Raw genomic sequence first — 15,638 nt, 5'->3', positions numbered from 1 at the left:
AGTGTCGGCCCAACAGTAGGTTGGAAAGACTTCTTAGGTAGGTTCCAGCTGTGAGAAGGTAGCCGCCCACAGAGGCAAGGATTTATTTTGTGTTTTATTTTATTTTGGATGTTTTGCTGCATACAGCCTGGTGAAGAAAACACCATTTAATAAACCAACTGTTTGTTTGCAAGCACTTGTCGGCTATCTCTCTGTGAAAACGCACCCCCAAAGGGGTCATCCACGCCTACCACCGAGCTAATCCCTTACATATGGTGGAGGTATGCAGTGGGCATAAGCAGAGATCCCTGCAAGGAAGTGCAAATGGTTGATGAACTTTGTCTGGTGCATGAGATTGCACAATCTATGTGTGCAGGAGAGAAGATCCTGACAGAAAAAAAAAAAAAACGTGTTTTAAAGAGACAGGGGTCTCAAAATTTTTTGATGAACTTTGTTGTGTCTGGTGCAAGTGACTGCACAAACTGTGTGCGCAGGAAAAGAGATCCCGCAAGAGAGAGAAAAACTACATGTGTTGAAGAGACAGTGGTCTGAAAATTTTTTGCTGGACTGTGAAAAATTTGTTTGTGGAGTTATTGAAGATGGGGCGTTCCAAACGCCTGAAAAATGCAAAGATAGATGAAATGAGAGACCGGATTCTATGGATGGAGGGGATGTTGCCGTCTGAACCAGCCCCATCCATGCCTAAAGAGAGTCTACTAAAGAGGAAGGTTGTTGTCCCTAGCAACACTGATGAAACCGCTATGGAGACGCAGTGTGCTCAGATGAAAAGTAAACTCAAAATGGAGGAGATGTTGAAACATCTGATTATATCAAATGCAGCTCAACAGCAGGCAAATGCGGATTTTCAGCAGAGCTTTGCAGCTCAACAAAAGGCTCATCAAGAGAGCATGGCAGGCTGGAAACAGAGACGCCAGCAGCCAATGGAGGCCATCGGTATGGAGGAAACCGAGTATGTGTGCAGGGCTGAGTTGGATGCCTGGCAACGGAAAATGGAAGAAAAGGAACAAGCCTTGGAATTGCTTAAAATGGAGCATAGAAACTTGCAGGAAATGAATGAACTACTCAAGTCTCATGTGTTACAGTGGGAAGAATCCACTGCTCTTCTTTTGGTCGAGTTGCAAAAACGCAGAGAGACTATAATGGAGAAAGATACCATCCTCATGGAAAAGGAAAGTGAAATTCAGACTTTGCAGAAGCAAAGTATGGCTGATATGTTGGAGTTGCGTAATCAGCTGGAAAAAAGTCTTCAGTCTTTGGGAGCTACAAAAATAGACCTGCAGGAGTCGCAGGAACAGAATGTCGCTCTGAAAACGACATTGTCTCTCAGCGACAACGAGAAAAGTGAAAGAGAGGCTAAATTACTGAGTACTGTGTATGAGCTCACTACTTTGAGCAATGTGGTAGATGAATTGCGTGCGGACTGTGAAAGTTGGAAAGGGGAAGCCCAACGTGTCCAGCAGCAGTTAAAGGAGAAAGAAGCCTGTGTGGCAGAATTACATTCTTATTCCCAGATGCTAGCCAATGAGGTGAAGGCTCTTATGCAGGGAAAAGAAGATTGTGAACATAAGAGGGAAAAAGTAGAGGCACAGCTTCTGGAATCGCAAGTCAAGGTGTCAGAAGGTGACCGATTGTGTGCTAAGCTGTCAGAGAAGGCAAACCGACTGCAGGTTGAGTTGGACAATGTTACAAATCAGCTTTCTCAAGCAGACAGCAAATCTAGAGAAATTGCGGAAGATTTTTCTATCTTGGAATCGCAGCTGCAAGACACGCAGGAACTCTTACAGGAAGAGAGGTGTCAAAGGCTGAGTTTTAGCACAAAGCTCAAACAAATGGAAGATGAGAAAAATGGCTTCCTGGAACAATTAAAAGAGGAGGCGGAAGCAAAGAAAAACCTATCAGAGCAAGTCGCAACATTGCAAGCTCAGATAGCGGTTATGAAAAAACGCATGGAAGAAAGCGTTGGTTCATTACAGTGTGTTGAAGATGTGAAAAAGAAGTTTGATCAGATGCTTGGTGAAGAGAAGAATGTGTCTGCAAAATATGCAGAAGAACGCGCACGTGCAGAAACGGAGGTGCGTGATAACGAGAGCAAAGCCCTGTTCTTGGCTCGCTCTTTGGAGGAAGCTCTAGAGTGTAAGGCTGAACTAGAAAGTGTTAAACAGCTGCGTACAGAAATGGAAGAATTGGTCAGCTCCAAGGATGATGTTGTGAAAAGCGTTCAGGAGCTAGAAAAGTCTAAGCGAGCCTTAGAACAGCAACTAGAAGAGATGAAGATTCCGTTGCAGGAACTGGAAGAGGAATTCCAGGCAACAGAGGATCTGTCCCAAAGAGGGGATAGTGTGCCTGATGCAGTTTTTAAAAGGATCAGTGTTTTGGGGTCTGTCCTGAGTGAGCCTCAGAAATGTGACGACATGTGGCTTGAATCACCCCTTTGGAATAAACCGTTCCTTCAAAAACTTCAAGCATTGGAAAATGTATCATTAGAGCTTCAGCAAACAAAGGAGCTGAGTAAGAAATGTGGTGATTTCTCAGTTCAGGCTGAAAACCTAGTGGAGAAAACTAAGGCTGTTGGTGAAAACGTGAAGCAAATGAATAAGTGCCTTTCAGGGAGTGTTTCCAAAATGGAACTGGTGAAAGACGGGTGGCAGAAGTTTGATCGTGATCTTGAGATGCATTCCATGTGGAATTCAGATAGAGAAAAAGAACTAGGTGACCTTGAGCGGTCAAATAGTTCAGCAGAAAGTGCATTGAAGAAACCTGTAAAAGAATGTGTTGCAGTTCCATGCTTCTTCACTGATGCAGAGAGGAGGTCTATAATGGATACCACCCAGATCGCTGGGTTCAACTGTGTTGTTGCCTTTGACCCCTATGTTGGTGGAAGGAAAGTTGATGATGTTCTGGTTGGCTACTTCTGTGAAGAGTTTGGCAAGAAATATAAACTGAATATCAAATCAAATAGTAGGCCTTTACTGCGACTCGCTCAGGAGGGCGAAAAGTTTAAGAAGTTGATGAGTGCAAATGCTTCAGATCTGCCTATGAATATGAAATGTTTGAATGATATTGATATCTCTGGGAAAAGGAACAGGGGTCACTTTGAAGAAATGTGTGACAGCCTGTTGTCTCAATTGGAAAATCCTCTGCACAGCATCTTAGAGCAAGCAAAGCTCAAGAAGGAAGATCATTCCCTTTTACAACAAAAAGTCAATGATTGTGTACAGCTGTATGGAGAGGCAACTCAAGTCACAGAGGGATGTCAAGAGTCCCTACTTGGAACAAGCCTTAGTGAAGCAAAGGTTCTCAAAGTTTTGTGGAAAACATTTATGGATTGCAGAGAGAGGCGTCTTAAGAATGTTGAAGACATTAAGACTAGCCCAATTGAGTTGCCTATGGATCACGGTCCTCCATGGTGGATTGGACAGACGGTTATGAGGGACAAGCTGTCTGACATTTATGAGAAAGCTGTCAATGAAGATGACAGAAACGAGAAGGAGCAAAATTATGCCAAAAATGCAGTTGAAGAATGTGTATATGAGATGAGAGACAAACTGTGTGGCATTTATGAGAAATCTGTCAGTGAAGATGACAGAAACAGTTTCATCCGGAAGCTTGAGGATAATAGGAGGCTTATCAGTGAGTCAGCAGTGCCTGACACATGCGTGCCTGGAAATATGTGTCCCAACCCTAGGGTTGAAACAAGAGGGGGGGGTATGTGACAGGAAGTCAGGTAAATCTGGGAATGTAGTCACAGGAAGGAGATACATTCCCACCTGCTTTGAAAAATTCACTGATACTATAGGGTGTTGGCTGCAAAAAGAGCCAGCAGGAAGTTGAAAACCATTCAGCTGTTCAGAATGAGGAGATCAAGGCCTCTATAATTTGTCCAGAGAAAATCTATTGAGTGCTGCCTCCTGTCGCCGTGTAGGCTGGGAAGAGGAGGACAGACATACGTGTACCTCCCGACGCCGTGTGGGCATGGGAGAAGGACTGCTGCCGCCTGTCGCCGTGTGGGCTGGGAGAGGGGGACAGTCGGATGTGTGCCTCCCGACAAGCTGGTGAGCATGGGAGAAGACCCCCTACAGCGATGTGAAGCTAAGGAGGGTAACCAAGAGTGAAGACGTCTCAAAGGTGAGAAGACAAAGTGTTCCATGTGAAGAGTGTGAAGAGAAGTGTTCCATGTGAAGAGTGTGAAGAGTAAAGGGACCTGTTATAAATGAACATGTGCTGTGTGAAAGAAAACAAAGGGACATGTTCAATGGACAATGTTTGTGCTGTGTGAAAAGCAAACAAATGGACATTTGAGTGTCTGCTGTAGGATCAGCAGTGTCGGCCCAACAGTAGGTTGGAAAGACTTCTTAGGTAGGTTCCAGCTGTGAGAAGGTAGCCGCCCACAGAGGCAAGGATTTATTTTGTGTTTTATTTTATTTTGGATGTTTTGCTGCATACAGCCTGGTGAAGAAAACACCATTTAATAAACCAACTGTTTGTTTGCAAGCACTTGTCGGCTATCTCTCTGTGAAAACGCACCCCCAAAGGGGTCATCCACGCCTACCACCGAGCTAATCCCTTACAATATACAGTATCTCACAAAAGTGAGTAAACCCCTCACATTTTTGAAAATATTGTAATATATCTTTTCATGTGACAACACTTAAGAAATGACACTTTGCTACAATGTAAATTAGTGAGTGTACATCTTGAATAACAGCATAAATTTGCTGTCCCCTCAAAATAACTCAACACACAACCATCAATGTCTAAACCGCTGGCAACAAAAGCGAGTACACCCCTAAGTGAAAATGTCCAAATTGGTTCCAATTAGCCATTTCCGCTCCCGGGGGTCATGTGACTCATTCGTGTTACAAGGTCTCAGGTATGAATGGGGAGCAGGTATGTTACATTTGGCGTTATTGCTCTCACTCTCTCATACTGGTCACTGGAAGTTCAACATGGCACCTCATGGCAAAGAACTCTCTGGGGATCTAAAAAAAAATAAATGTTGTTTTATATAAAGATGGCCTAGGCTATAAGAAGAATGTCAAGACCTTGAAACTGAGCTGCAGCATGGTGGCCACTCAGAACAGGCCTCGCCATGGTCGACCAAAGATGTTGAGTGCATGTGCTCAGCATCATATCCAGAGGTTGTCTTTGGGAAATAGACGTATGAGTGCTGCCAGCATTGCTGCAGAGGTTGAAGGGTTGGGGGGTCAGCCTGTCAGTGCTCAGACCATACGCCGCACACTGCATCAAATTGGTCTGCATGGCTGTTGCCCCATAAGGAAGCCACTTCTAAAGATGATGCACAAGAAAGCCTGCAAACAGTTTGATGAAGACTAGCAGACTAAGGACATGGTTTACTGGAACCATGTCCTGTGGTCTGATGAGACCAAGATAAACTTATTTGGTTCAGATGGTGTCAAGCGTGTGTGGCAGCAACCAGGTGAGGAGTACAAAATCAAGTGTGTCTTGCCTACAGTCAAGCATGGTGGTGGGAGTGTCATGGTCTGGGTCTGCATGAGTGCTGCCGGCACTGGGGAGCTACAGTTCATTGAGGGAACCATGAATGCCAACATGTACTGTGACATACTGAAGCAAAGCATAATCCCCTCCCTACAGAGACTGGGTCCCAGAGCAATATTCCAACATGATAACGACCCCAAACACACCTCCAAGACGACCACTGCCTTGCTAAAGAAGCTGAGGATAAAGGTGATGGACTGGCCAAGCATGTCTCCAGACCTAAACCCTATTGAGCATCTGTGGAGCATCCTCAAAGGCAAGGTGGAGGAGCGCAAGGTCTCTAACATCCACCAACTCCGTGATTTTGTCATGGAGGAGTGGAAGAGGACTCCAGTGGCAACCTGTGAAGCTCTGGTGAACTCCATACCCGAGAGGGTTAAGGCATTGCTGGAAAAGAATGGTGGCTACACAAAATATTGACACTTTGGGTCCAATTTGGACATTGTCACTTAGGGGTGTACTCACTTTTGTTGCCAGCGGTTTAGACATTAATGGCTGTGTGTTGAGTTATTTTGAGGGGACAGAAAATTTACACTGTTATACAAGCTGTGTACACTCACTACTTTACATTGTAGCAAAGTGTAATTTCTTCAGTGTTGCCACATTAAAAGATATAATAAAATATTTACAAAAATGGCAGAGGTGTACTCATTTTTGTGAGATACTAATTATATATATATATATATATATATATATATATATAAACACACACACACATACACATCTGTTGTTTGCCGGGCGTCTGTTGTTTGCCGGGCGCTCGGGTTCGGCACATCGCGGATCGGGTGAACAGATTATTGGGTGGGGCTGGGGAAGACCCAGCTGTCATGGTACACGTGGGTACCAATGACATAGGCAGAGGAAGACGGAGAGTCCTAAACGATTTCAGGGACTTAGGCGCTAAGTTGAGGACTAGGACCTCCAAGGTAGTATTTTCCGAAATACTACCTGTACCTCGAGCCACACCAGAGAGGCAGCGGGAGATTAGGGAAGTTAACGAGTGGCTGAGGAGCTGGTGTAGTAAGGAGGGTTTCGGGTTCCTGGAGAACTGGGCCGTCTTCTCAGTCGGTCACCGGCTCTTTGGTAGGGACGGATTGCACCTAAATGGGGTGGGTGCAGCCGTACTGGGTGCGAGGATGGCCAAAAAGTTAGAGGGGCTTTTAAACTAGGGAATGGGGGGGAGGGTACAGATGTAGAATTAGCCAGTGGAAAGCAAGTTTCAGAGGGCAGAAATGGGGGCATTAGCGGTAGGGTGTTCGGAGCTCCTATACCCAGGGTGGGTACGGGGAAAAATCAAGAGAGCAGCCTAAAAACATCAAAATTACGAGGCTTATATACCAATGCCAGAAGCCTGGCCAACAAGATGGGAGAGCTGGAGCTGCTGATGTTTGAGGAGGACTTAGATTTTGTGGGGATAACTGAGACTTGGTTTGACAGCTCTCATGACTGGATGGTGACCATTCAGGGGTATTCCCTTTATCGCAGAGATAGAGAGGGTAAAAAAGGGGGAGGGGTATGTTTGTATATTAAGAACAGTATACAGGTAAATATGAGGGATGATATTAATAATGGAGCTATGGACGAAGCAGAATCCCTATGGGTAGAGCTTCAAAGGGAAGGCCAACTTACCAACAATACAGACCTGCTCACGGATATAGAAATACGGGACAACTTAGGGAACAGTGACCATAGGTCAATTGGTTTCAGTATTAATTACAGTAATAGGAAACACAAGGGTAATATAAGGACACTGAATTTCAAAAGAGCCAATTTCCCTAAACTGCGCTCGCTGCTAGAAAATATCAAATGGGATAGAACCCTGGGAACAAAGAACACGGAGGAAAAATGGGAGTGCTTCAAGAGCATACTTAACAAGGGGGTGGGCCAGTGCATTCCACAGGGAAATAAATTTAAAAGAGCAAAACTAAACCCTGGGTGGCTAAACTCCAACATAAAAATGTATATTAGAGCTAAAGAAAAGGCCTTCAAAAAATACAAGACTGAGGGGTCATTGGCAGCATTTAAGCACTACAAAGAGTGTAATAAGAAATGTAAAGATGAAATCAGGGCGGCTAGAATAGAACACGAGAGACATATAGCGGAGGAGAGTAAAAAGAACCCCAAGAAGTTCTTTAAGTATATAAACAGTAAGAAAGCGAGGCCAGAACACATTGGCCCCATAAAAGATGATAAAGGAAAAATGGCCACTGAGGACAGAGAAAAGGCGGAAGTGTTAAATAATTTCTTTTCTTCAGTCTTCACAAAGGAATCGGGGGGCTACACGAACCCAGCTTGTAAGGCCGAACTAAATAATACACCTCAGGAAGTGCCGCCATGGCTAACAGAGGATAGACTTAGAGCTAAACTAGAGAAACTTAACATAAATAAATCCCCGGGACCGGATGGCTTGCACCCAAGGGTTCTTAATGAGCTCAGCCAGGTGATTGCCAGACCATTATTCTTGATCTTTAAGGATAGTTTACAGACAGGTATGGTGCCAGCTGATTGGAAAAAAGCCAACGTGGTACCAATATTTAAAAAGGGGCCGAGATATATCCCGGGTAACTATAGGCCGGTCAGCCTAACATCAGTAATCTGCAAAATTTTGGAGGGGATGATAAGGGACCACATACAAGACTTTAGTAATGAAAACGGTATTATAAGTAGTAATCAGCATGGATTCATGAAAAATCGTTCATGCCAAACCAATCTATTAACCTTCTACGATGAAGTGAGCTGCCACTTAGATAAAGGTAAGCCTGTGGATGTGGTGTATCTGGACTTTGCAAAGGCCTTTGACACCGTTCCCCACAAACGCTTACTGTACAAACTAAGGAAGGTAGGTATGGATCATAAGGTGAGTACCTGGATAGAGAACTGGCTCCAGGGGAGAGTCCAGAGGGTGGTGATTAATGGGGAGTACTCTGATTGGGCGGGTGTGGAAAGTGGGGTCCCCCAGGGTTCTGTCCTGGGACCAATCCTGTTTAATTTATTCATAAATGATCTAGAGGAGGGGATATCTAGTACAATCTCAGTATTTGCAGATGATACTAAATTAGGCATGCCAATATCTTCTATGCAGGATGTGGAAATCTTGCAAGCAGACCTGAACAAAATAACGGGGTGGGCAACTACATGGCAGATGAGATTTAATGTAGAAAAATGTAAAGTAATGCACTTGGGGGCCAGTAACCAGAAAGCAAGCTACTCACTAGGGGGGGAACCTCTGGGTGAGTCTAGGATGGAAAGGGACCTGGGGGTACTGGTAGACAACAGGCTTGGAAGTGGCATGCAATGCCAAGCCGCTGCAAGCAAAGCCAACAGAATACTGGGTTGTATAAAAAAGGGGATTCACTCCAGAAATAAAGAGATTATTCTTCCACTCTACAAAACTCTGGTCCGGCCACATCTGGAGTATGCTGTCCAGTTCTGGGCACCGGTCCTCAGGAAGGATGTGCTGGAACTGGAGAAAGTCCAGAGAAGGGCAACAAAAATAATTAGGGGAATGGAGGACATCAGCTATGAGGAAAGGCTACAAGCACTGAACTTATTTTCTCTGGAGAAGAGACGATTGAGGGGGGATATGATATCAATGTACAAATACTGTACCGGCGACCCTAGCATAAGGAACAAACTATTCAGAGTAAGGGAATACAATAAGACACGTGGCCACTCACTAAAACTTGAGGAAAGGCGGTTTAACCTTAAAGTGCGTAAGGGGTTCTTCACTGTAAGAGCGGTAAGGATGTGGAATTCTCTTCCGCAAGCAGTCGTATCAGCGGGGAGCCTTGATAGTTTCAAAAAACTATTGGATGGACACCTTAAAGACCACAACATACAGGGGTATACAATGTACGGTTAAAAGCAAACACACACACACATCATAGGTTGAACTGGATGGACTTGTGTCTTTTTTCAGCCTCACTAACTATGTAACTATGTAACTATGTAACACATACATATACATACATACATATAGCATCCTACAGGTAGGTGCTGGGTAAATGTATAGTGGGCCTTGTCTGCCTAACAGCAGGGCTGTGATTTATTTGGCTAGGGTGTCAGGGCTTCCAGATGTGCCTGCTGAAGGGAGAAGTATCCCCACTGGCTCGTGTGAGAGGCTTCTCATAGTGCGTGGCACGGTGTCTTTGGCGGGAGCAGAGTCCCAGTAGGGAGAGTGCAACTGTCTCTCCTCCTGTCTGAGGAAAAGGATATCTTGGGGTGTCGTCTGAGTATCCAGAGAGTGCTGAGTTGAGCTGAGGGGATCCGGTGTGCTGAGAGCAAGAGGGGTCCAGTCCCAGGAAAGCCTACACAGGTTGTGAGTACTGAGGATTGCCCCTAGGGGGTCTGCCTAGAGTCAGAGGGGACCACTCTGGAAGAGGTTCTGGGATCCAATGTCAGCTAACTGCAAAGGGGGTACATATCAGTGGACCCTGAAGAATTACAGTCAAGGGGGCATCTGCATCTGGGCCCTGAATTGCATAGAGTGTGTCAGTTGCAAGTACAGATTTGCAGAGTTCTACTTCATACTACCTCAAGCTGGCCAAAGCGGGGGACAGTATTCAGTGAATTGTACAACATAACAGTGTCAGGAGTTCTACAGTTTCACAGTCCTGGATCTTCTGGACTTTCAGTCGAGGATTCAGCACTTCTATTAGGTTTCAATGTGTACTCAGTGTTAGTGAGCGTTGGCTGGCACCGCTTGGCGTCAAGGAAGCGCCAACAGGCATTTTCAGGATCAAAGTCCCAATTGTAATTAGTTTGAGCCTAAAGGAGTATCCCAATCATTGCCTTCTCCCATCCCCTTTAACTTATAATAAAAACCACAAACAAAGATGCTGGAGTAGTCGTTGCTTCAGTTGTCACACCCAGGGACTCAGCTCACATGGGCTGGAGAGGATTCCGGCACTAATGGCAAACCCACATCGAAACTTTGCTACATTTGGGGGCTTGTCTGGGATTTTGCCATTAGCTACTGGGCCAGTTGCCATTGGCAACGACACAAGAAAAAGTCCAAAAAATAAATTTTTGTGTCCGGAACTGCTACATCAGCATCAGGCCGGGTGTGAGACTGCAACTGTAGGAGGCAGGGAGAGTGGACTGAGGTTAGAGGCCCACAGAGAGGGATACTTGTGGCAACGCAAATGCTCCAAGAAAGACTGCAAAGTGACCAAGACTCTTCATATGGATTATGAGATGTATTCTGCTGTCAGGAAGTGGAAAGCAGGAGACAAGTGTGTCAGGATGCGCGGATGCAACAACTGCCTGAAAGCAAGGAGTCCTGGTGTGGACAGTGAAAATGGCGCCAAGTGTCCAGGGAAGGACAGAGAAGTGGACGCTGAAGGTCCTAGTGTGGATGGTGAAATTTTAGGCCAAGGGGCACGGGAAGAGAGGTGCCAGGGATCGGGTGGTGGTGCAAGCTATGTGGAACAATGTTGATCGTGCATTTGACAGCGGGACATTTATTCTTTATGGCTGGTGCACACATACTGTGGGGATTGTAGTCAGCCACGCCGAAGAGGGCCATGGAGCTAGTCCCGGAGCCAGTATGGAAGATGTTAATTGCACGTGTGTGGCAAAAGCGCATTGGAGGCCCTAGTGCAATTAAGATGGGCGGATGTATGTCTAGAAAGTGACATACTCCGCTTTGCAACTATTTCCCAAATGCTTGCAGCCCAGCAGCATGGCGGGGGAAGAGTTACAGTACCGCGCAGGAAAGCGCGCCATGAGCAGGACTGCCCAAGGGGAGGAGTGATCGCCCAACATGGTGAAAGGGTGGAGACAGCGGGAACATCTGGCCAATCCAGAGAGGCAGAGGGGAACCTATTAATATCCCCTCCTTCGTGCGAGCCCGTGTGGGAGACACGTGAAGAGGAAGGAGACATGTCGTTCACAAGAGGAGCGAATTGTGTTCCCGCTATTGCTGCCACCATGTGCGAAAACCCTGCAGAACAGAGCCGAAAGCAGATCCACCAGCCTGATCCCCCCACTAGTTTGGGATATCGGTGTCCGGATGGTACCGGACGGCGGGCTCACGTTGTGCACCGGAGGAGGTCGGGAGTTCCTTGGAGTGGTATGTCCTCAGTGTACGACTGTTACTCTGAGGGGGCAGGCGTGGGTTCAATGTGGTGATTTGCTGCTAAGGGCAGAGAAGAGCAAGGGCCGCCCTAGGTAGCTTACAGTCATGTGGGATACAGGCCTCACTCAGGAGGTGATGGGGAACGAGTCCAAGTTCCTCCGTGGTGCAGGGAGAGGGGTATTCAAGCTGATGATGCAGATTGAGACCTTGCCAGCAGTCGGTGGGCTCACACTCTGCGGGGAGGGAGTTTGGTCGCAGAGCTCCATAGGGAGGGGATCCGTGTCCACCCAGACAGTAGGGACCTGGCCAGAAGTACCGCCGGTCAGGGCCCTAACGGCATCTGCCCCTATCAGTATTCCCCAGCCTGTGCAGACAGAAATTCCCCAAGTGACTTCTTCCAGCACCAGTGGTGAAGGTGAAAAGTGCCCTATCAGGGTGAATTCCCCATCTTTCTATGCAAAATATGGGTCAGTGGAGGAAGATATAGATGATTGGGGATCCATTGAGGAAACAGAGTGGGAATGGGGATCAGAGACTGGCAGTAGTTCCCCAGGTCCCAGAGTTGTTGTCCCTTTTGACCAGTAAGTCAAAGAGGCCATTAAAAGAGGAGAACTGGCTCAGAAAGAACTGGCTCAGAAATTGGGGTTCTGTGAGGCCTATGTCACAAGGGTCCCAGACCTCACCCCACCAGGGAACATTGCCAGGGCCCGAGATCAGAACATTGCCAATGAGGAAATGATCCAGAGAGTTCACACCCCATTTTCTCCACCAGGGAGAGGTAACTGGAGGACCCTTCCCAGGTTATCTAGAATACAGCGCTGGATGCAAAAAAAGGTTGCACTGAAGTATGGTTATGGCTACCCCTATGCTCCAAGGGAGGTCCTGCTGCTGGTGGTGAAATTCATAATGGAAAAATATAATGCTGACTTTGAATTGCATCTGTTGAAGTGAAATAGACCCTTTTGGGCCATCGGGCCAGGGTCTTTGGAAAAGAAAGTCAAATGTTGCATTGCTAGACCTTTTTGGCCCATCGGGTCTGGGTCTTTGGAGAGTTAATTTTTGTGTGCTAGATCCTTTGGGCCATCGGGCGGGGATCTGTTGTGGATTACAAATGACTGTGTGGGACTTCATCCACAGTCTGTACAGAAGAAGAAGAAATTGCTGCAAAGTTTGTGAGTGGTCAATAACTTTGGTGTGGGGTGCCCTGCTGGACAACCGTGATGTTTCCCTGACTCAGCAGGACTGTGGGTCATGATAGACTGTGACCTGCCCTGTTTCCTCACTGAAGTGCTCAAAGGGACAGCAGAAGGCGCTGTGTTTCACTTCAAAAAAAGAGGACTGTCTAGACAGCTAGTGTTAGGGAACAAGCTTCTTCGAGTTAAAAGAGGACCCCGGCGTGTCAAGACACTGGTTGGCAGAGGTAGTCAGGGAGGGAATGGAAAGGTCACCCTTGTTTTTTTTTTTTGAAGGAGGGTCTTTCCATTCAACTGTTCAGTTAGTTAGAAATGTGATGTGATTTCTATGTGATGGGATTGACTAACTTTTGCTTCCACTCTCTATACAGGTGGGACCACCTTAGAGTTAGACAGTCAGGATGTTTGTATTGTATTTTTTTTTCCTTGTTATTCTCCACCAGGTGAGTTCATTTGGTGGGGGGTGCATCAGTTTTCATGCACCTTAAAATGTGTATATTCATGTACAGCAGATTGTAAAGATTTATTTTTTCACACTAATTTATTCTGTAAATTTGTTTTTCTCTTGTCCCCCTTTCCAGGTTTGTGGGATACTCCTGATTTTGGCAGAGTTTTGATAGGAGGTGGCTGCCTCAGAGTCAGAGGGATCTGACTCATTTGGTGTGGGGTGGGTGTAGCACCCTACAGGTAGGTGCTAGATAAATGTATAGTGGGCCCTGTTGGCCTAACAGCAGGGCTGTGAATTATTTGGCTAGGGTGTCAGGGCTTCCAGATGTGCCTGCTGAAGGGAGAAGTATCCCCACTGGCTCCTGTGAGAGGCTTCTCGTAGGGCAGTGTGGGAGGCCCAATCAGGTGACACATCCCAGCTTGTAACTACCCCAGAAGGCAGATTGGGCTGCGAGGTATTCTGGGAGTGGGTATAAGTTTGGGGGGGAAGTGCGTGGCACGATGTCTTTGGCGGGAGCAGAGTCCCAGGAGGGAGAGTGCGACTGTCTCTCCTCCTGTCTAAGGAAGAGGATATCTCAGGGTGTCGCCTGAGTATCCAGAGAGTGCCGAGTTGAGCTGAGGGGATCTGGTGTGCCGAGAGCCTGTGGAGAGCCAGAGGGGTCCAGTTCCAGGAAAGCCTACACAGGTCGTGAGTACTGAGGATTGCCCCTGGGGGGGGTCTGCCTAGAGTCAGAGGGGACCACTCTGGAAGAGGTTCTGGGATCCAGTGTCAGCTAGCTGCAAAGGGGGTACATAGTCAGTGGACCCTGAAGAGTTACAGTCAAGGGGGCATCTGCATCTGGGCCCTGAATTGCATAGTACAGATTTGCAGAGTTCTACTTCATACTACCTCAAGCTGGCCAAAACAGGGGACAGTATTCACTGAATTGTACAGCATAACATTGTCAGAAGTTCTACAGTTTCCCAGTCCTGGATCTTCTGGACTTTCAGTCGAGGATTCAGCACTTCTATTAAGTTGCAGTGTGTACTCAGTGTAAGTGAGCGTTGGCTGGCATCAGCTGGCGTTAAGGAAGCGCCAACAGGCATTTTCAGGATCAAAGTCCCAATTGTAATTAGTTTGAGCCCAAAGGAGTATCCCACTCATTCCCTTCTCCCATCCCCTTTAACTTATAATAAAAACCACAAACAAAGATGCCGGAGTTGTCGTTGCTTCAGTTGTCACACCGAGGGACTCAGCTCACATGGGCTGGAGAAGATTCCGGTACTAATGGCAGACCCACATCAGGCCACAGGCTTGGAAACTTACTATATATAAATATATATATATATATATATATATATATATATACACACACACACACACACACACACACACACACACATACAAACATATACAGCTGCACTGGACAGTGAACGAATGAGAAGTGCTCTGTGCTGAGTGGCTTCCTGTTTATTCATAATTCACATCGTTTACTATGCTTCAGTTACGAATGAAAACAGAAGTGATTGGTACAGATTACTCGCTGTGTTCATTTAGCAAAGAAAAGGGCCAGGAACGTACATATTTACTGGCCCCTACCCCTGTTCTCCATCCTAAAACATCCCCCACAGCAGCCAGTGGGAGAGGAGAGGAGAGAAGCTGCCAGCACTGCAGTGGGAAACAGGGGTGCCAGGAAGCCCAGGCACACTCGACACACCTAAAGTTATAGAGGTATAACTAAGGGTTTTTTACTCTTGCCCTAGGGCTTTTTTATCCAGAGAAAAACTTGCATGCTGTATTTATCAATAAATATTATGGTTCAATTAACCTCCTTGGCAGTATTCCCGAGTGTGGCTCGGGGTGGAATTTCAGTGCCATTAGCGGTTACCCTGAGCCACACTCAGGGTACCGCCAGGGAGAAGTCACTGGATCCTGGAAAAGGTTACTTACCTTGTTCCCAGGATCCCACGATGTATTCCGGCAGTGTATGGCGGGCGGATCTTCCGCCTGATGAGGTGTGCCCTGGCTTCCGTTCCGTGCGAGCGTCACGTCGCAGGAGGCTGGAACCGGCGGCAAATTCAAAAAGTAAAACACAAATACATTGATATATTGTAATCTCATTGGATTACATTACTAAATAAAATAAATTGACTCTTAGTTTGCTCCCTAGTGCCCCTACCTGCAGTTTTACTCTACTATATATACTGTATATATATATATATATATATATATATATATATATATATATATATATATATATATATATACATACACAGCACTCAAATTTTTCACTCGCCTACTCGCATCTTGCGAGTGGAAAATTATTTATGGCGAGCGTGGGGCTGCTCCAGCCGGGTGTCGCTCAGGGGAAGAGGAAAGCCGATGGGACGGGATTACCATAGAGCGGGGATCGTGCCCGTCA

Source organism: Pelophylax lessonae (genome assembly GCF_965119305.1).
Source record: "Pelophylax lessonae genome assembly, chromosome: 7".
NCBI classification, from domain to species: domain Eukaryota; kingdom Metazoa; phylum Chordata; class Amphibia; order Anura; family Ranidae; genus Pelophylax; species Pelophylax lessonae.
This window is presented reverse-complemented; position numbering follows the sequence as displayed.